The 23,604-nt window shown below is 44.2% G+C and overlaps 1 long non-coding RNA gene across 1 annotated transcript in view; it reads right to left on the reverse strand.

Annotated features, from left to right (window-relative positions):
- LOC144791015 (uncharacterized) overlaps positions 1-23,329 on the reverse strand; it is a 39,201-nt gene extending 15,872 nt beyond the window's left edge. Inside the window, exon 1 of the long non-coding RNA XR_013602273.1 lies at positions 23,121-23,329. This is a non-coding gene — a long non-coding RNA (uncharacterized LOC144791015). The remainder of the gene's footprint in view (positions 1-23,120) is intronic.
- Between the last annotated feature and the right edge of the window lie 275 nt (positions 23,330-23,604).

The raw sequence follows: 23,604 nt of genomic DNA on the forward strand, positions 1-23,604 counted from the left end.
TGGAGAGATCCTTTCATTCTCCTTTCTTATTTCAGGAATATCTGTCTTTCACACGTAAACCACCGAAGTTTTCCACACCTATTATTAGTAATTCATATAAAGTTTTGAATTCTCTTTTACCCTTATCCCTTATGATATTAACTCTTTCCTCAACTCCTCTATTTGGCACAATAGATTTATATGTATTAAAAATAAATCCATCTACTGGAAAACATGGAGGGACAAAGGTATCATATGGGTACATCATTTATATGATAATGATACTTTCCTTACATTTCCAAACTTATGCTCGCTTTTTCAGTTACCTTCCCATATACATTTTCATTCCTGCGCTCTGCTATATTAGATGCTTATTCCTATTACAAAGCCCTACCTCCTCTGTCTCCGCTACCAGATCCTACATGGCCCAATTTACTTCGTATCTCTTCCAAGGCTTCTACTTTTTACCTTTGTCTATTATTTTCCCTCATCCAAAGAAATAAAACGACCACAGAACTCTCCTGGGAAGCTGACCTGGACACTACTTGGCCTATTCACTTTTGGGATAGACCTGGCTGAACATCATCCAGGAGCAGCAAATGCTATCTAAACCCTTTTTTTCATTGATCATACACTCTTTTTATTGCCAACCTCCTTACATAAAATACACGCTGATGTTACAGACACTTGGTGGTCCTGCTCATCTAAACAAGCTGATTTAAAGCACTTATTGTTCACGTGTCACAGGTATTACATTTCAGGACTCAAGTCTGGACACAAATTAGGTCAATTTTTCATGCTAATGTATCTTTGACGCCTGGTAATATTATTCTAGGCAGCCTTGCTACAGGTTGGAATATAAAGAATGCACAATTACAAATTATTGACTTGTTGCTGGCAGCGGGTTTCCAGCAGATAACTGCAATTTGGAAAAATGCTTCCAAACTCTTCTACTTGGCTTGGTGGTATTCTGTTTGTCACAATCATAGACTAGGCACAACTTTTTTATTTCCTATATCTCTGGCCAAACAAAGACTACATTTATGGTCCCAGTCACACAATTTTTGGATGAGAGTGCGAAGAAATCCTTTGCTCCTGCCCTGTACAAACAAGAAGGTGTTAATCCTCCTTGATCTTTTGTTATAATGTGTTTATCATTATCCTAATTTTATATAGTCATATTTGCCTCAGCTTTATTTTTCTTATAGCTTGAGACTTCCTTTTTGTTTGCAGCCATTAATACGATTTGGAATGTTAAGTTCAGCTCTTATAATACTATCAATGTTCAACTCATTATATTTTTTGATGATACATATAATATGTGATATATTGCTGTTTTGTTTTCTCTTTACTCTCAATAAACTCATCTTTTGAAACTTCAAATAAAGCAACAGTTACCAAACGCGCCGCACTACGTCTCTCCCCTCCCACCGCAGAATTCACTCAACGCTGCCACACAATCTGCCCCGTTCTTGTCGCATAATTCCAGCGGCGCTGGGTATAGCTCCTGTAAGGACAAGAGGGCACCTATGGGGCTGGATATAGATTGCAGTGCCTGGTGCCGACAACTCCTTGTCAGAAAGATGAAAGGCTGAGTTAAGCATCCCTAGCACTTATCCGACTCTTGTCCCAGACGTGCTCCGTTTTAGACGCAACAATCGTTACACTTCTCTTCCATGTTTCAGTACAGAGAATACTCATTTATAGCAGCGTGCTTCAACATAACGCATAACGTGCTATTCCCAAACTCCTTAGAATGCAAAAAAGCCATCCAGCTAGGAACAGTGCACCAAACATACCATTAGTATAACACAAGGTCGGTCGCACGCTGTACATACTATAACAAGAAATGTCACAAATTAACACTTAGTAGGAAGTATCATAACAAAGCATAATATAACAGAAGTGTAATATAACTAAACAGAGACTACAAACGCAGTGAACCCTGTAACACAATGCACCTGTCACTAAGATACATGTATATCCTCCAGATGCTGATCTTCGTGATGAAGCTCAGTGGGCTACTGCATCTAATTGCAGTGTTTTGTATGCTGGTCACAGGTTTCAGTCATAAAAAGATGATTCAGTTGATAACCAATCACGGGAGATACATATGCATATTAATCATGCACATGCAACATAAGATGGGGAACACGTAGGGACACAGAACATGGCAAAATTTACTTTTCCACATTCCCTCCTTGTCACTACGTTTCCATTAGGAAACATCAATATTCATGATACCATCTATCATCTCATACAGTATCATTTGCTCGTCTCGAACTGTCTTGGAACGGGATTTAGGACGGGACTTGGGACTAGGAATACAAGAGGTAGCACAAATGCCGCAAATCGCAGGGCCACATTGTATACAGAGGCAGCAACTGAATATGATCGCTACTGCAATACCTAGAAAGGACAACACTTTCCATCCCCAGGCGGAAATTATATTCCAGAACCAACCGGACCATGTCCAGGCGCCTGGATTTTGGTGTAACAGATGGGCAATTTTATGAAGTCTGGTTATAGCTGAATAAACAGACGGCGCGTTATTAGGAATGAAAATGCAGCAACTAGATCCGATGACTCTACATGCCCCGCCCCTATCGGCCAGTATGACGTCAAGGACGAGACGATTCTGGAGCACAACAATTCTCATAAAAGATTGCTCTTCGGTTAAGTTACCTAGAGCAGAGGTAGTCTCAATCACTACTGCTTCAAGTGTTCTGGTTAATCTACGTATCAGTTTACTATTCACGACAGTACCTAAGTAGGGAAAGACACCTTTATTGATATCTATGTATTGTTCTAGAGCAGTTTCAGTATAATCAACAATCGGGAGGTCTCTCTTGTGTCTAGTATGTACTAGATGGGAGTTCCTATGATAATCAGGTGGGGCTAGAAAAACTGGTGGCAGTAGGAATGCAATGTAACAGGTTCCCTCCCAATCGAGGGGCAGACGAACATATGCGGTCTGACCACAAACAAAATAAGAATGACGTGAAGCTTTGAAAATAGATTTCCCACTGTCACTATACTTGACAATAGTAGTACAATCACTATGTCCTACATGTACGGAACCATTCTTTCTGACGCATAATTCACCTTTGACTGGTAATACTGACATAGCAGGTAAGTCTGGAGTAGTATCAGACTGAACATTCAGGACCATGAAATTCGAAGAATAATTACCTAAATTATAAACTTCATTTTCTAGATCTAACCCTGTTCTGTGGGGAAGACCTTGCTTGTCTGGAAAACATGTACTGTTCAGAAAGGACATATCATTTACGGATGACGTTAACGTGGACCATGCTCCACACGAACCGTTATGTGAAAATGGATAAGGAAAGAGTGGCAGAACTCCCTTCGGTGTCTGGAAAGGGGGGAGTCGACCACACACCCAACAATTACTGGCATTGCTGGTCTGGTGTGAATAATGTAACATGCGGATAAAGGAATTATTTCGCATAGCAAGACGATAAGATAGTTCATGAGGAGGCAGATCACTAAATGTGTGCTCTACTGTAGTATTAGAAGACTTATTTACATGAGAAACTGGAAAATATAAATACAATGCATAACTTATGCAGGTAATCATAAGGCTGAGATATAGCAGAAAACATAAAATAATAATGCAACTTTTAGAGTTCTCACTAACTCTCTCTCTATGGGGGTCTATTTTATACATGTCAGAAACCGGTCTAACCGTTTCACCTAGGGGAGGACTTAGACAATCAAACTGGCTGACTTATTTTACTAGACCGTAATTTCAACTTATACTCCTGCTGCGGAGTTTTCTCTAACAGGGAGGGTTTCGTATCAATGTCATTTGCGGGACAGTCCTTGAGAATAGTACTTTGGCAGTCTTTAAAATCCTCGGAAATTTTCTTGGAAACAGTCTTTAGTCCATAAAACTTCTTTACGTGAGACAGATGGACCCAGCCCTTCCTGCCTTCCAGCTTGACGGCAGTACGGGTGGCCAGGAGTACTTGTTTTGGCTCCTTCCAGCGGGGCTCCAGCGGACTTGAACGATCAAAGTTCCTTACAAGAACCAAACTTCCGGGAACGATTTCATGCGGTGCCACCTCGGTATTGTCTGGAAATGCGGCGGCAACCTGTGAACGACAAGAGTGTAGGGCAGACATCAAGGAAGCTAGGTAATCTGTCAGCATATTACTTGAAACATCTGTAATACTTCGAGGTCTAGGTGTACCCCACATATTAGGGGGGCGGCCGAATACGACCTCGTACAGGGACAGACCTGATCTGGAATGTGCGACCATGCGCATATAAAACAGAGCGACTGGCAGAGCAACTACCCAGTCTACACCTTTTTCTTGACAGATTTTAGCAATACGGATTTTCAGGGTTTGATTATGTCTCTCTACGAGACCGGCTGCTTCAGGATGGCGTACACAATGGAACTTCCACTGGTACCCTAACAAGAGGGAAACGTGTTTCATCAGTTCAGATGAGAATGGCTGGCCGTTATCAGAATATACGACCCTAGGGAGTCCATAACGGGGGAAGAATTCACGAACCAACTGCTTGGCAGTGGTCGCGGCTGTGTAATCTGGAACTGGATAAGCTTCTGTCCACCTGGACAAAGCGCATACAACTACAAGGACATACTTGAAACCTCGACATCGCTCCATCTGAATATAATCCATCTGGAGGACTTCAAAAGGGTGGTCAGGGGGTTGGAATCCACCTTGTTCCACCGGGACACTTTTACCTGGATTAAACTGGCAACATATCATACAGGTACGGACTTTCTGCTTGGCTGCAGCTCGTAAATGCTTGTTAAACCAAATGTTCTGGATACTGTCTAACATGGCTTTTTCTCCTAAATGTGCTGGACTATGTGCGGTATTGATAATGACTTGAACCATAGAGTCGGGGAGAAACCATGTGGCTTTTCCCTTCGTCACCCATCCCTGATCTGTCTGGACCCCTCCTTGTTCGGACCATTTCTTGATTTCATCGGGAGTAGCATGTAACTGGATATCTATGATATCTTGAGTAGGGTCCTTAACTGTCATACAGGTAGTCGGATCTGGAGTATGTGTCTGTGTCGGATTAACTGACATGTCTGGAGTCTGTGCTGTAAGCTTGGCTGTGCGATCTGCTAGATCATTACCTTGGGAAATAATATCAGTAACTTTCGTATGTGCTTTGCATTTCATGATAGCAATAGATGTCGGTAAATGTATGGCATCTAACAGAGCTTGAATAAGGAGACCATGCTGAATCTTGGTTCCATGAGAAGTCATGAAACCTCTCTCCTGCCAGAGCACTCCAAAGTCGTGTACGACTCCAAATGCGTAACGTGAATCTGTGTAAACATTGACTTTCAGGTTCTTGGCGTGTATGCAGGCTTGTGTCAGAGCAACTAGCTCTGCTGCTTGAGCAGACAGGGTGTCAATACGGTGTGTTTCTATAACTTCAGTGTCAGTAGTCACTGCATACGCGGCTACTAGTTCTCCTGTACTTGTTCTCATACATGAACCATCCACATAAAGTGTCAGGTCGGGATCTGGTAATGGAATATCTGTCAGATCTTGTCTTGGCTTAGTCATAGTGTTAACTACTTCCACACAGTCGTGTGTGGCAGGATTCGAAATAACTGACGGTAACAGTGTAGCAGGATTTAGAACGTTGCAGCGTCTGATTTCTATGTGTGGCTGGAACAGTGTCAGTTCATAACCTGTTAAACGTGCAATTGTCAAGTGCTGAGTCTGTGTTCGGTTTAAAAGAACTTCCACAGAGTGTGGAACTTGTACTGTCAAGGAATGTCCTAATACTATGGAATCACTTTGTCTGATAGCTAGTGCTGTGGCCGCAACTGACTTGAGGCACGCAGGCAGAGCCTGGGCTACTGGATCTAATGTGCTCGAAAAATAAGCACAAGGCTTGTATTGTCCTGCTTGATCTTGTGTGAGAACAGATAATGCTGTACCATCACGTTCTGTAACAAAAAGTGTAAAAGGCTTACTGTAGTTCGGTGTAGCTAGAACAGGAGCTTGGCATAAAGCTTTCTTTAACTCACACAAGGGACCCATCTGAAAAAAGCAACCATCTACCAGTGTGCTTAAACCGAAAGAAAAAAGTGTCTACAAGAATAAAACAGTAAAAGTACACAAGAAATGCTTCCATGTTCAGAGGAGGAACAACCATATGAAGAGGGAGGAAACCTTCAGCCGCTGGCAAAGAAAAAGCAAGAAAGCAAGAGTAACAATGACGCCAACCATGGCCTCCAAGCCCACTGAAAGTAAACAAGAGGCCCCAAAGAGACAGTGCATGCACTGTCTAGGAGGGACCTAAAAAGGAGGAAACAATGACTGCAGGAGACTCCAAGTGTAAATTGAGCTATTGCATATTGCAAAGATTTTCCCTGTTCAGCAGATTACATTATGACTTTCCTACACTTATTTTGCTTAATGTTTATGGAAAGGATGCATTGCAAATGCATGGTTTTATTCATCAAACATTCTTTTGTAGTTTAAATATAAAGCAGTTGAGTTTTTGATTCTCATTTCCCTATCTGGGGCGAAATGAGAAACAAAATGGTCCCGTAAAGTGGCTGTACATTGTAATTGCAAGCCATTAATGCCTTAACAACAAAGCAAATAGAAAATGTGTAGCAATGCTCATGTTGTACCCACTCCTTTTTGCGAGACCCTAAACCTGTTTTGCTGTTCAGAAAAGCTCTATCTTTACCACTTTTGGCAGTTCATGGGTGAGTGAGTTGTTTGAAGGTGTTGGGGGACTGCCACCAACAACTAAGTGGTCTGGTAAGCCTTAGTAACCCACTACGTCCAGCCTTTCTCCTGATTTATTTGGAGAGAAATTGTTCAGAGCATGCCTGTCCTATCTTGCCACACCTGTTCTTAGTTGATATTGGGAATAGCTGCTTTTTGATTGCCCAAGTAGTTGGTCTATCAATGTAGCGGATACTGAGGGACAGGACCTGGAGCAGCGCAAGCTGTGCTAAGACAAAGACAAAAGAGAAAGCATCAGCGGTATACAGTGACGCCAGGAAAGGCGAGGAACCCAAAAAGGTGTCCACACCCTCCCAGCTTAGGACAGAGCTACACTTAGGGTATGACACGTCCCAAATAAAACATGAGAACATGTCTTCGGGAAAAAATACCACAGCAGAGGACAAGAACATAAAGGACCTGCGGCAGTACCACAGACGGCTTACCAGGCAGCCAAAAATAAACATAGGACCCAACCGAAGGACCTACACGGCTTTACCAACAGCCAAAATAGCACATCAAAAAAGCCAAAGGGCTGTACCAGCAGCCAACAGTACAGAGGGGCCAACAAGGACCCCAAAGCCACATCAAAGCACACAGAACACACAGACGGGCCAACCGAAACACGTGACCCAAAGAAAAAGGTGGGATAAATGCCTCCCATAAAGCACCTTATGACCGACAAGTTACAGCTTACGAAGGGGGAGGAGGACAGAGCCCAGCAAGGAGCCGTTGAATGGCGGAGTCCGCATGGGTGTTAAACAAATGTACCCCATCAAAAGGCAGGTTAACCAGATGCTCCCTAATATTCTCTGGAAAAATGCCATTCCGCAACCAGCATGGCGGCGGAGAGCCACAGAACTTTCCATAGCGCGACCGAGAGCGTCAGACACATCCAAGGCCGAACGGAGAATAAACGCGGCCAACTCCTGGCCATCCAACTCATGGTGCCACAGATCAGCGCGGACACCATTGTGGGAAGCGCGAGACAGAAGGGACTCCAAGGAGTCACACAGGCTGAAGGTAGCCCTGGCCAACACACAAAGTGTGTTGAGCGCTCGCAAAGCAGCACTAGAGGAAGCGAAGATGTTACGCGCCCCCATGAATCCAACCACCGGGCCTCCTGTGACGGAGGGAACAACACAGAAGACAAGGAAGGAAAAGCAGTCTGCAGAAGAGGACCCTGGGTAGAAGGGTGGAAAGAAAGGCAGACTGGAACATGCGGAGCATGACGGTGGCGGAGAAGGAGTGGCTGTGGCACCGGATCTCCCGTGGCAGGATGCCCCCAGGTCCCGAGAAGAGAGTTGTGGAGCATAGCCTCAAAAGGAAGCATCAGATCCCTTCCACCAGAGCCCTGGTGGAGAACTTTCAATAAATGGTCTGTAGGGAATGGGGTGACGGGGTCGCCCATCTGTAAAATGCTAGCGCCGTGGAAATGGCCCGGATGAAGGCTACACTCGCCTCCGTAGGGAGCCGCGGGGTAGAGAGCAATTCCTCCGTGGGCGACGGCTCTAAACTAAGCCGTCCATCCCCAAGACCAGCTGGAGGAAAAAACGGCCAACCCCTAGATGGTGGAGGATCTACGGACGATTGGGGGGCCTGAGGGGGCTCCGGGGAAGGTGGAGAAGCCTGCGGAGCAACCAACAGTGAGTTGCAGAAGAGAGGGTCCGGGGTTGTGGCCGCAGAGACGGCGAAGAGCCCTCCCTGGAAGATGCCGGGGAAAAAGCAACAAAGCGGCGTCCCATCCCCGGAGAAGAGGAGACAAGAAGATGACAAACCTCCGGAGAGGAGGGGACCTCTGGAGATGAGTCGATGACCGATGCCGGCACGGAGCCGTGGAGTCCGCCACAGGCACCGGTGCGACATGAACTGGCGCCAGAGCGGTCATCGGGGGCGCCCAGTCGACCTCCACCACCACTTGCGTTCTAGGAGAATGGGGCGGGGTCGGAGCCGGGGCGGCTAAAGAACGGCACCGAAAAGGCACCGACTCAACCTCCGACAAGGCAGCTGCCTGTGCAGAGGGCCGAGAGGGACCCAGGAGGCACCCTGGCCCCTAACCACCAGCCGCGGCGCCGCCAGGCCCGGGGAGGAAAGCTGTTGGTGCCAGAACGGCGTCGGCTCAGCCTCCGGTAAGGCAGCCGCCTGCCTAGAGGACCGAGGGGGACTCCGGGACGAACTGCGAGTCCCGGTGACCTCTTGCAACACCACAGGGATCCCATCGGGGATTTGTGGCGAGGCAGAGACGCCGTGGGTCGAAGAAGGGAATCCCATAGAGCCACACCTCGATGACATCACACCCAGAAAAACCTGAAGCCAAACTCGTTGGCTCCGGGGTCGGAGGCGCCGGTGACTCCGCGGAAGGCCCCGCACATGGCAAGGGATCCGCGGACGTCTCAGGAAGACGAGGAGGGGCCAAAGAAGCCTGCAGAGCCACAGCGTAGGCATCCATTTGGGCCCTAGTCGCCCCAATGCCAGGAAAAGGCGGGTAGGGTGGCGACGAGCGAGGCCGCATGTCTCAAGGGGAACCCCCACCCTCTGCAGAATAGGGAGGGACCATGCCTCGGTGACAAGCTGTAAAAGACTTACCGGTGGGCGAGCGACGCCCACGGGGCCTCTGCGAAGGACGATGCTGTAATCGAAATCAGCGTTTTTTGGCTCCTTCCGAGGCAGGGGACGGACGTGGTGACTATGCCGATCTGGACAAGCGGGTCGAAAGTAGTTTCATCCGGCGCTCCTGCCGGGACTTCGGCTTCAGATGCTGGCAAGCGTCGCAGTCCATAGAATCATGCTGCTCACCCAAACACCACATACAAATAGGGTGAGGGTCCATCGCCGACATCTGATGCGTACAAGAAGTACACGTATTGAAGCCCGAAGGCATTCGCACACTGTTCCTCAATGCAAAAGAGTGAAAAGAAGGCCTGAAAATAGGTCTGGGACACGATCCGGATCAGCGTTGCACGTGGAAAAGAAGGAAACTGACGTCAGGGCGCCGAGGTGGGGCTTATGTGACCTCGCTGATGTCACGTCCACGGACGACGTCAGGGCTGAGTCACGCGGGACTGCCCCCGACACGCAGAGATGCTGTGGCAAAAATTCTCTGGATCCAGTCTCACGCCTGGGGATAATTCTACGTTAAGGAATCTGCGGCTAGTAGTCCAATTTCCAAACTTTATTCGACATTTAATCATAAAAGTATCACAAACATACAGTTTTCACAATACAAAATCACTTTTTTTAAAACATTTATATAAATATTTTAAAATTGTTTAAAAGTAATTAAACAGTAATTAAACACCACAAGGTTATGTCGATTTTGCTTAAAAATAGGGGATGGAAAATATAGCCAATATTTATCTAGTTAACACATAGACTCGGTTAATTTCTCCAGAGGCAGACCCCATATCATAATATACACATCATCCCTTGCTACTAACACTAACATTCTTCTTTCAGTCGAATTACCCATGCCCATTTCAGAAACTTTGCCATTGCAATAGCAATTGGGAGGCTAGGATCAGTACACAGTAATCTCATTGCCTCATCATGTTTCCGTAAGCCAATTTGACGACATATTGGTTTTATCCATTTGTCGCGTGCTGCTGCATATAAAGGACAAAAGAACAAGAAATGGCTTATCGACTCTTTCTTGTCCTTACACTTAGGGTATTTATCCTCTGTGTTCCCTGTCCACCTTGCGGTGAATGACCTTATAGGAAGGGTTCCTGTCCTAAGCTGAAAATAAAGCTTACGATCTGATGGTTTCTCAATTGCATCCCAATATGGTTCTAATGCTGAGAAGGCCTTGAAATCAAGAAAGCGCTCTGTGAGATGAGATGAGGAGCTTGTGACACATTTCTCTGTGATAATCATTTCCCAATATCTCATCTTCATTTCTGCCTTAGAAGGGAAGATAGCATTTGTTGGGTTATCCCACAGATCAGTCAAACCCATTCTCCCTAGATGGGATCGAATTGCTTTCAGCCAGCTGATTTTATGAAAACGGTCCTTCTCTATAATTTCCTTGAGAACCCTAGCATAGTAGATCAATTCATCAGTTGTCCCTATTCTGCGCCAGTATAAGACTGGACGCAGCATGGCTAGATCTTGCACTGATCTTTTTCCAAGATCCCAAAACAGAGGTACTAGTGGGTTACTTTGGGGAACATGGGTAGCTTTCCTCAGAAATTCAACTGTTTAATATTTGAGAACCCCCACAGCTCAGCGCCATAAAGTACAGAGCCTAGAACTTTCATCCCATAAATTTCAAGCAATGATCTCATAGGTTTGGTAAAGGAAGACTTATATCTTTTAAGAAGAATGCCCACTTGTTTCTTGTGCCTTAATACGGTCATGTCTAACTGGGCATTCCAGGACATGTCATTCTGTAGATTGACCCCTAAGTAAGTAAAGGATTCAACCTGCTCTAGCGGGCAATTATTCATATATACACTTCCCTTAAACCGTTTCATTGACTTAGGGCGTTTTGGTTCAGTGAGGACCATATATTGTGTTTTAACGGTGTTTATTTCCAACCCACGCAGGCGGCAAAAATCCGTAAAGCCCTCAAGTGCCCTTTGGAGTCCACTGGGGGTCTTCGAAATTATCAGAGTGTCGTCCGCGAACATAAGGATCGGGACGCTCTCTCCAACCATCGTCGGGCATCAGTCGGAACCAGGGAAAGGTATTCTGCCGCCCCGTTCACGAAGAGCGAGAACAGGGTTGGCACCATAACGCAGCCCTGCCTCACTCCCCGCTCGACCGGGAAGGCATCTGTAACCTCACCCTGTCTGCCCCATCTGACCCTAGCATAAGTGTCCTTGTGTAAGCGGACAATCAACGTCAACAATTCCAGTGGCATGCCCAATTCCTCCAGTACTTGCCAAAGTTTACCTCGTGGGACAAGGTCAAATGCCGCCCTTAGGTCGACAAATACCGCATATAATACCCCTTTTTCTAGGACAACTACTCGCCAATATATAACAATAAATCGAAAAACCTGATCTATAGTACTGGTCTTAGGACGGAACCCGGCTTGCAATGGACTCAGGATCGCCCACTCATCCATCCAGTCCTGGATCTTTCCCAGGACCAGTCGACCCATTATTTTCTGTAAGGAATCGATCAGGCTAATAGACATGTAATTGCCTGCTAGGGACTTGTCCCCTTTTTTATAAGCAGACACGATTTCTGCACCTTTCCATGACTTGGGGACAGCCATCCCCTGGGCAATATCATTAGATAGATAACCAATGTTTACCCTCTATCTCTCTTTATCACTAAGGAATAGATCTTCAGGTATGCGGTCCATCCCTGGAGCTCGCCCTTCGGTTACTGAATTCAAGGCTCTATCCACATCCCTTAAGCCAAAAACTATCCCTTCATAAAATTTAAAACCAGGAGCCACATCGCTGAGATTGCCTTCTATGCTGGCATACTGAGGCTTAAAGTATTCAATCCAGGAGTTTTGGGGAACATTATTTTGTGGACTGTCCGCACACACACCTCCTTCCCATTTATAGGTATCCCAAAATAGCTTTTGATTTTTAGACTGACAAGCTCCTTTGAGATCCTGCGATATCTGGTCATCCCATTCTCTTTTTGCCCCACAAATCATTTTCCGATACTTGCACCGGGCTGCTCTTTTTGTCACTGAATTCCTTGTTTTTAACGCTAAACTCAGCTCAACCCGGGCTTCCTTACATGATCTGTTATACCAACTTTCTACTTTTTTCCTTACATTTACCCTGGCAATACTTGGTTTGCAAAAGTGGGCTTTAAGATTGTCAAACAGTTCAAGGTGAACTTCCTCGAATGGGCTATAGTTAATACCATCATTGGCATCTGCTATTTCTAGGCTACTTTTAATGGTATGAAGTGTTTCTGGTTGGGTAATGACTTTACACCACTTAAGATGGCGCTCATCATTTGTTAGAATGGTTTCGGGGGCTGATAGTTCTTCAGACTTATTTCCCATTCCCTCCTGGCCTAACTTAAAAATTGCTGTAAGAGGGTTATGGTCACTCTCGACACGGGTCTTCAACTCCATATCCACCAAAGTGTGCCAGAGCTTCAAATGTACAAATATGTAGTCAATTTTACTTGACCATGTACCATTATCATAGGTATTTTCTCCCTTCCTATCGGACAAAGGCCGACCATTTGCAGCCCTTAGTTGATTAGCAAGACAAAAACCATTCAACTGTAGCGCAGCCTCAGTCCATTTAACTGTCGACCTGGCCTCCAGTTGGGGAACACCCCATCTAGAGTCTTCCTCTTCCGACAGGTTTACATCCTCCTGCCCTAGGGGTTCAAAGGTTGTGTTGAAGTCACCCACAATTAGCGGCAGTACCCTTTCTGGTAGGGATTCAATCAGTAATTCTAATGCCGTTAGCACCTCTGACTTTTTACCACCTGGCACCCCTCTAGCATACACATTAAAAATATCCATTTCCCGGAAAGCTAAACCTAACTGCAATAATGTCACGATGCCTGACTGGTATTAGTTGAACATTGCAACTTAGATGTTGTTTAATCCAAATCACCAATCCTTCCATTGGACGTCCCCTTTGCCCTCTCACCGCAGGAACATAGAAGTTCAGGTAACCTGGACTAAACACCGGTTCAGTAGACCAGGTCTCTTGAAAGAGACAGATGTCAAACCTGTCAATGAAACTTAGCCAGCATGGTAACGTTAATTTGGTCCCCATCCCAGCCACGTTCCATGACACCAGTGAGGTCATACATGCTATAGGTCGTTGTCCCCCATTTGTTACTTTCCTTATTAGAGAGGGGCTAGAGTGTGACATCATTATGGGGGCAATGACAGATGAAGGGCTTTTCCTAGAAGCAGGAACCCGAGGGAGATGATTTTCCCCATTTTGGAGGGTAATACCCGTTCTAATATTTTCCCTAGGACTCATCCCACCCATAGCTAATCCTGTACTTTCATTCTTTTGTTCCTCGCTCCCGGCTACAGTTACATAACATAAACTTTTAATAGCCATGCTATCATCCCCTTCCTTTGTTTGCTGTCAATCGCAGTCCTCCAATCCCGACAAGGCTGAGAACCTATTATATGTTCTTAGACACCGTGCAATGGGGTAACTAGATTGCTCGTTCCATCGGAGGTTTTCTCTGCGTGGATCCTGTACCGGAGCATAAAAATAAGTTAGGGGGAGCGATTGGATCCGGGATCTAGGATCTGTGTGTTGCCAATTGCACATATGTTCTACACACCTCCTGTCCCTAAAATTTATAATAACACAATCCCCCCGACAGTCTTTACGTTCCTTCCGACCCAATTGGCCCTTCTAACGGATAAAATCTCTGCCTGAACATAAGTTGGCAAAGGCCGATTAGCATTAAGCCAGAATGTACACTTATTTTTTAATTCCATGTGTGTCTCCCTCTTACCCTGATCTAATGATGGAACCCCTGCCAATATAACCACATAAGGGGCAGATTCAGGGGGAAGTTCTACAGTAGGTGCATTAGGTACCACATAAGGTAAGGGGTTACTAGAAGATAAGGGGCCGTGACTTGCTTTTTTATTAATTGCCACATTTTTATCCACAACTAGCTGGGCAGGTTGACTGACCCCTCCGGCATTAGACAATGGAGCAGTAGGTCTAGGAGCCTCCGGTTTTTTTACCACTATACCACTGCTACAATTTGGCAAACAATTGGAAGTTACATCCACAATAGCTTGTCCTTGCGGAATAGTCTGTTTACAATTTGTGCCGCTGCCCCGGTATCCCATCAGCTTCTGGGCTGATGCCAGCGAGAGTTCCAGACATACCAGCCTAGCCTCAATACAGTCCAACCTCTCATGTATCAGGTGAATTGACTTCTCAAGAGCAGTTTCCAGTTTTTTCCAGAACAAGGCACCCGACTCCTTTGGTAATTCGCATTTGGTGTTTGACAGAGAGACTGTTTCTTTGCTAGCTGGTCTCAATGATTTTGGACAGTCTGTAGTATTAGATAAAACACGCTCCTTCGGCACCCGTTCTTTCCCTTTCTTTCCGTTTATGCCCATAGCTTGCTCTCGTACTTGCACACCTGGCCGGTTGATTTCCACCGTAACTCCCTTTGGTTGACAACCCGACCCCTTTTTCGCAATACTTGCTGACCAGGTCTTAATATTAGGAGAAGCCATTTTTTGGGGGGGAAATGCTTTGCTTGGTCTTCCCTGAAGGAGCTATAAGTTGTTGTTCCGGGGATGGAGCGTGCCCGTTTATATAGGAGATAGAGCTACTGGCTTCGTCGTCCGAAGAACATGAGGTGTCACCAAGATTAGGCTCATTAAGAACAGGGGACCTTATACCAGCCAAACTTCCCATAGATGACCGCTTATCAAAGAGATGTTCTAAAGATAGCCTCTTTTCAGTCAGTTCAATATCGTTTGCCAAAGCTGATGACACCCGTATGAAAAAGTTGTCCAGGGTGCCCATCAACGACCCATTAGGAATTTTACCACAATTGTCTCCCGAAGTTGTTACTGTAGCCATAATAGACAATTTATCCTTTTCTTCAGCTACTTTTCAATAACAGATTTTTAATACACAACTGTGGCTAAACAGGGGCACTGACCTTTTGCTCTGGAATAGACGTTAGAGGGGTTGCCCGTCCCGTCCCTGATCGTACTTGAACGGGCTTAAACAGGCCCGCCCTTGGCCCGGGCTTCGCCCGGCTCGTCCCCCGCGCGTCTCGCAAGGCGGAACTGCTAGCCCGATTAAGTACACCTGGGCAGGGCCTGGCGGGAGAGCGTCAGTCTGCCCCGCTGGATTGTGGGTGGTGTAGTCCTCCACCAAATCGTGGCTCCCACAGCTGCTGATGACAGGCTCTGCAGCGAGCGTTCCCGTGTAGCAGGAAACGCGAGAAGTAATGACAAAATCCAAGGATGAGGAGTGTGGTTCTCCTCGCTCGTAGCCCCCACTGCTGCTGCTGCTGCTATCGCCAGGGAAAATGCAACCCCTAGTAGTCTCTATCAGATCAAGATAACTAGCACTGTGTGCTTAAGAAAATCCAATTATCTTACCTTCGGAAAGCACTTTCCTTAAAGGATTTCTCTTCCTCCTACAACGCGGCTCACCTAGCAGGACGTCTCCACTTCTCAGTAGTGAGCAAAATGAGCATACGCACATTGATGTGCATGCTCTCACTGCAGTCCAATAAAAAAAAAAAAAGAAAACGGACTACCTTTGCGAGGCCCGAAAATAGAGCCCGATAGAGACCCGTTTTGAGGCCCCCTGAAAATAACTGCTGGTGCTCAGACCCGGCCCACTTAAAGCCATGTATCTATCCATCCATCCTAAGCACTTTGCCATCCAACCATCTTTCAATCCATCCATACATTCCTACCTGCATACATACATCTGTCCCTGCACTTATCCTATGCATCTATCAGCCCACCCGTCTATCCTAAGTACTGGCCCATTCATCCTTTCATCCATCCATTCATCCAGCCAGCAATCCATTCATTCATCCATACATCCATACATACATACATGTGTCCCTGCACCTATACTAGCATCTAAGAGCCCACCCGCCTATCCTAAGCACCTATCATCCCACAAGCCCATCCTAAGTATCTGGTCCATGCATCCATTCATTCTTACATTTCAGAGAGTATCCCAAACAGCTAATTTGGGGTGGTGAGAACCTGCCCTTCTATATTTCCATGTGAAGCATAGTATATGAATATAAAGGTAGTTCCAACGCTACTATCTTCATATTAAAGAGGGGTGTGAGAACTAAGTGAGTCAGGCAAAGCCTGTGTTTTCGTAGCACTAAAACAAGACACTGTGAAAGGTCAGAGCAGGGTTGTGCTGGAGTTGGCTGCCTTTGGTCGTCTCCAGAGGCGCAACTAGAGCCAAATTTCGGGGGAGGCTAATTCTTCCAGCAATAGGCAGAGTGGGGATGCAGGGGCTCTATAAAGAAAAAACAAACAAAAGAGCCTCATTTACAAGCAAATGGTCTTTTAAAGACCTGTGAAGTTCCCGCGTGCGGCTGTGTGTATGCGCCTGGGAAGCTGTCTCAGCCTGGGGCAATGGGCGTAGCGCCTGGTCGTCTCTCTCCTAATCATCCCACGATGATGTTGCTCCTGCGCTGCAACAAGAGAAGGGAAATCCTGAGAGAAAATGGCTCTCTTTATAGGATTTTCCTTCCCTTACAATGCGGCTCACCTGGCATGACGTCTCCACTTCTCAGTAGTGAGAGATGTGCATGCTCTCACTGCAGTCCAATTAAAAAAAAGAAAACGGACTACCTTTGCGAGGCCCGAAAATAGAGCCCGATAGAGACCTGTTTCGAGGCCCTCTGAAAATAACTGCCGGTGCTCGGACCCAGACAGACCCGACCCACTTAAAGCCCTGCTGGTTTCTAGCCTTCATCTGTGTATTTGCAACTGTGTTCTGTGTTTTTTTACTGCTGTTACCCTGCCTAGGTTCAGCATCTCTTCTTGTTCCTCTGGTTTGATTTCTCTACTCCCTCACATGGTACTTGGGTTCCAAGTTGGAGGCAGCAGAGAAAGGCCTGACATTTTTGTATTTACCACAATGGAACACATCCCAGCCAATATTGGGAGAAGGATGACCACCTCCTTCCAGGCTACAACAGACACTGTTTTGGGTGCTGAACTTTGTGTGATCACCTAATGCATTCTGGGTATTTTTGATCTCCTTTCCTTCCATTGAACTAATGAGACAAACACACCCAAAAACTATGATTTCCAGGTAAAAAGTTCAAGCCCGACGAAGCATCCTTGATGACTTGTGAGTGAGCTATACTACTGGTCTAGGAAGTCGCTGATTTTTAATAATTGTAACCATTTGCTTAAATTGTTTTTGACATTTCCCTAAATTTCTGTGAAAAGAGCCCCCATGATGCAGCTGAACTGGCTCTGGAGGAAGTGTGCTTCTCTGCTATCACTCTAACTCAGCAAAAACAGTAATCTGTAGAGAGGTTTCAATGACAGAATGGCTATGGGGAGACAGGCAGGTTTTCATGTTAGAGAGACCATAGGCAAGATGAGAACCAGCAGCCTTTGGCCATATCTATATCAAGCACCGGTGTCCATAGTTGATGCTAAGGACACAAGAAGCAACACTTCTGGCAAAAGCAACGCAGCCTTTCCAATCACATATCAGGAAACAATGCACTCTGTTCACGCGCATACAACTGCAGTTCAATGAGTAACAACTCCATAGTTCGTGACAGGTTAAACATCCTGTGGCAATAAAGGAGGCTGATGAAAAATGGGAATCACACAACAGCAAATAGATAGGTGCAACGGGGCTGAATTATCGCCACTCTTTGTGTATAGCAGTAGTTCTGCAATAGTGCTAAATGTACCTCTGTCGGACATAAAAAGACAACATAAATATATATAATGACCTCCTGCTGTGATCTCTTGATCTCTCCTTCCTACAAAATGATGTGGTCCATACATTGATTGTCTTGCTCTACACTCTCCCGATCAACTAATCTAACCCCAACTGCTTTGTCTCCAGCCACATATCTCACATATCTTTTTATCCATCAGCAACTCCAAACCAGTGGCATGCACTAGAATGATTTCGCCTTGGTGAAAATAGGGCATATGTTGGGCCCTTCCTTTCACTGCAGTTTCAAAAGTGTCTGCATTACCTAGGCCAGGTTTCTCCAACAAGTACCTCTTGAGCTACTGGTAGGTCTCCAGCAACCTGTAAGTAGATCTCACGTATGCAGCCTACTAAATTAGAATGGTTTGCTTGGTTGAATTAATATACCAATACCAAAGCTAAGAGTGTATATTTAAGACAAAAACGTATGACTTCCAAAATATATTTAATGCTGATATTTGAATGATAAATCGAGTAGCATTGAAGAAACTTTTTACAAATGGTATTACATTGGTGCCAGAGACATTGCAGCTATGGCTGTTATGTATTACCCATGTAGAGGCATTCCAAATTGACAAAGACATTTTTACACTACTGCAAGCAACTTAATGCACTGAGGTGATCATTTGTAGTAATCATGCATAAGGAGGCCACTAAACCCGTCTGATGTGGCCAGTATTACAACACTAATAATACAGGCTGTACATCAAATACCCATAACTTTTATAGCACATACCCTAGTACAGCAAACCCACACCCAGACCCCCATGCCAGGAACAAGCTCAATGTAGCTGCTGCACCTTTTCATGCCCAAAACAGGCCACAAGGCAAACTCTGCCACAACAACCCTGCCACCCTGGCTCCTTCGGCAATCACAAAACCAGCAGCACACTTCCTCAACACACATCAACTTCATTCTCACGCTGCAACACCATCAATGCAGCATGCCTCCATTTCATAAAGTCATTCTCACAATAGGGAGCAAATATCACCCTTGCACAATTTAAAAATATTGGAAATTTAAACAACATATTAAATTTGTAATGTTTGCAGCACTGTTTATAAAATGTGTATTTATAAAACGTATATTAATCTGTGGGCATATTAGCTTAAATAAAACAAGTGTAATATTACCCAACAGTACTTATTGTATCAATCTCAGGAGGATACAAGGCTTATTTAACCTGTCAGGACTTGAACCACTCATTTTATCGACCATAGAAGGATAAAAGACTTGCCGCTATATGTATCAAGCTATTTAGCATTCGCAAAGGCCGAAATTCTGCGAATTTCGGCCTTTGCGAATGCTAAATAGACAAATGGAATGTATCAAACAAGTTTGATGCAAAATAAGGATTAGCAAAATTTGCTAATCCTTATTTTGCGATTGCACTTAAGGAATTGCAAATTTTGCGATTCCTTAAATGCAATGTATCAAACAAATAAAATGCAAAAAATGCCATTAAGGAGTAGCAAATTACCACCAACTTCTAGTTGGTGGTAATTTGCGAATTCTTATCAAAAATCTTTTTTGATAAAAACCAAAGGTGCCATATGACGCCCATACATGCCCTTAGGGCATGTATGTGCGCCATATGCCCCCAAATGTCTTTTTCAGGGGTGCAGCAGGGTGTTCTTGAGACACCCCTGCACCCTTGGAAACATCCCTAATTTGCGATCAGCAAAGTGCTAATTGCAAATTGCACTTTCATTCCTATGGGCCTCCTGGCCCATGGAAATGAAGGGGTAATTTGCGATTGACAATTTGCTAATCTCAAATTAAGGAATGCTAAGGAATCGCTATTGGAAAGCGATTTTGTACATACATACCGTTTTGCATTTCCTAAATAGCGATTCCTTAAAATTCGCTATTTAGGAAATGCAAAATGGTTTGTTGATACATATAGCGGTTGGTCACCATGTCAGGATTTCAACCTGGGACAAAAAGGTCAAACACAGGCTCCTACAGTGGACGCATTACTCCATTATGCCACCAAACCCTGCTATTACCTCTTTCAAAAAGAATGCATTATGATGTATTTATTACTACAGTTCCATATTTGGTAATATTTTAAAGAGAATACACATGTTCTAAGTTTTACGTTTTTGCATTACATAATGCATACCTTATGGTTGTCCTATTTTATCTTTCCCTATTGTATCAGTTTTAGGCAACATTGTATTAAATCACAATACTTTACCTGATACAAGCTGCCATATAGAATAATTTAACACAATATGTGACCAGGGTCGCATTTATATGTATATTTAAAAAAATATGCACTACCCTTTATATTTTCGCACACTCATATTTCTGCTTATGTTTAAAAAAACACACAAGGCTTTATGCATGTTTTCATTGGCCTCGTGCATGCACTGTCCTTTTATTCTGTAACACTCTTTACTGTCCGATAAATGTCGCCAATTAAAACATACGAATTAAGGTGCAAATCTTGGTGGCACTGTCTATATAATCTGTATTAATAATGCCTAAAGTATTTAATACCTAACAGTACTAATTTTATCGACCTCAGAAGGATAAAAGGTTCAGTCAACACGTTGGGATTTGAACCTATGACCATAAAGAATACATCGGGCTTCATATTTCACTACGGCCCAGCCTTCTCCTAATGTTTTAGAAAGAATATTTGAACTTTATTTGCCAATTTAGTTGCCTTTTTAATAATGTTTATACAAAGCTGCCCGCAATTTAAGTTTTACATTTGTTAACAAATGTTGTTCACTTCCAGGTCACTCCAGCTGAATTATTATAAACAAACCCCTATCCCAGGTCTGCACTTGTTGCTTTATGCGTACATTTTTTTTCTTACACAATAATAATACACCGTGTTTGAGTTATCACAACCACTAGCAATTATAATTAGGTTTACCAAAAAAACAAAAAAAGACAAAGCTAATTTAAGCTTATAGTACAGATACACTCCAAACAACAACATTAAGTTAATGTAAGCACACAGTACTGATGCACTCCTAGAATAATTCCTTAATATTACATATTAGTGTGTGGGATTATGGTGTGGTAACAGCCAAAGGTGTCAATCTTTAAACTGGGGAACCACCTTTAAATCTCGGCGTTAGCTGAACATCCTGTGATTCTGGGCACATCACTTAATCTATCTTTCTATGGCAGGTGAGCATCCTGTAACGTGCATTACTTAACTTTGTCGTCCTGCCTAAACACTACACATATGCAGGTTGTAAACGCGATATATATCTTTAGAGCTATGATGATGTCTGGCTTCATTTATCAAAGCAAAAACCAAAGGCTGCTAGTGTTCTTCCATGTTGGCCTCCGTCTGACTCCACCTTGGCGCCAGGTTTAAACAAAAGGTTTAAATGATTGAAAATGTGCCAAGGTTCTCATTACTGCCTGCCTAGCCCTAGTCCTCTCCACACAGTGGCAAATAAAACACACCCCTTTCCACGATGCAACACCTCCAATGCAGCATGCTCCACTTTCCTACAAGCACTCCCACAATAAGGAGCAAATGTTGCCTTTTGACAATGTAAAAATCCTCTAAGTTCCAAAATAAGGACCAATATATAGGTGAATGGGAGCACACTGCTTCACCTCCCACCACAGTTCACTCCTTATCATTATGGTAAATGCAGTTCATAATAAATGCTTAAATATTTTCTGGAGTATTTCACCGAAGTTGGTGCAGGTTACTGCTATAAATCTGTAGACAACGTGTTTCTGGATATTGTCGATCATCAGTAAAGATAAAAACGAATTTCATCAAGGGTTCCTGAAAAATCGGTCAGAATCCTCTCAGGGCTCAGTACCTCTCACTAGGGCACAAGAGCATGTCCAAAACCTCATCAGCTCAATAACTCAAGAGGTCATTTTCAAAATAAATTAGGGGATGGGAGCACACTGCTTCACCTCCCTCCGCAGTTCACTCCCTTACATTATAGTAATAGAATTTCATCAGGGGTTTCTAAAAACGCTGTCACAATCCCCTCATTAAAAAAATATTTTTTATCTCTACTGATAACGGAAAATATCCAGAAATAACTGTGTCTATAGATTCACTCCACTAACCTGCACAAACTTTGGTGAAACACTACAGCAAATATTCAAGTAAGCATTTACCATGAACTGCACTTACCATCATGCTATCAGGCGAACTGTGCTGGGGGTAAAGCAGTGTACTCCCATACCCCTTCTCTTTCTTATAAAACAGTTTCAACACAGTTATAATTAATTGTCCCTGTGGAGTTATAAAACTACCTCAATTTGCCACATAAAGAACTGCAGTTTTAATACGACCTTTCTCTTTATAATTCCATTAATAATGCAGTACCTTATAACACTAATAAAAGTGCCTTTACAACTCCACAAAAACACATACTAACCGCGTATACTACTGCACCCTTTCATTGCTTTTATGCCTTATCATTTATTACTTATGCTACTGCTAGTATATTTTTTTTAACAAACCAAAAAATTTACATTTGCAACCTCAATAGCTCAAACATTCACTAATGTGAGACGTATTGCATTGCAAATGCTGTTACTCTTTCTATGTAATTTGCACTGCATTGAGTTACTCTAGATATGGCAATCCATGCAGCTTCACGCAAGGTGGCCAGCCTTGCAAGCCTTGATAAATCTCACTTAGGTTTTGCGTTACCCAAGCGTGATGCAAAACCTTCATAAATCTGTCCCTTTGACTTTTAGACGATGCTTGTTTTAATATAGAGAGTAGCATCCTACTAAAAAACGTTCACAAAGTAAGCAGTGGCAATGCAAAAAAGAGGTGAGCCGCCAACTCCAGTCCTTATGGATTTGCCAATGCTGTTACAACTCGAACTGGCAGATTCGAATTTAGATGGCGGAGGAAAGCTACTATGGCGCTCCGCACATTTCAATAATGTTCTTTTCGGCTCCACAGGAAGCATGGCAAACAGTTTGAAACTTTAACAATGTATTTAGGACTTAACCGAAGCACTCACCAACGCCACTTACCTGAGACTCGTACATTTACCGCATCGCCCAGTTTTTTAGCCACCAGTTCCTTGAATGTCCTGATAGTTGTGGCTTTAAAGGTTGCTTCGCTGCTGGCCACGTCAATCAGGTGTGGGGTGTCTAAGCCCACCAGAAAGACCTGGAACAACATCTTTGCTGTTCGAAGAAGGGGCTTCTGGACACGTTCTGTTCAGATGACCAGGAAGCGGAGCCTGATTTATGCACATACTGCCGGTTCTTTCAGTTTCATTTTTACTCCGAAGCTGAATCCGCCTCTTTTTTTTAAAGTTAACCACTTCCTTTCCTGAATCCCAGTGACAGAGGGGTTGGAAATCCTGACCTGCCTAATTAACATTCATTAGGCATATTGTTCTGCGAATGCCTGCGAATAGCGATTTTGCGAACTGACATCCCATTGCTCGGTTTTCAAAACCAGAGTTCTTTCCCACATTGCTTTGTGCCTGACTCATTTCTGTTTAACACG

This window comes from Lissotriton helveticus, chromosome 11 (assembly GCF_964261635.1).
Source record: "Lissotriton helveticus chromosome 11, aLisHel1.1, whole genome shotgun sequence".
NCBI lineage: Eukaryota > Metazoa > Chordata > Amphibia > Caudata > Salamandridae > Lissotriton > Lissotriton helveticus.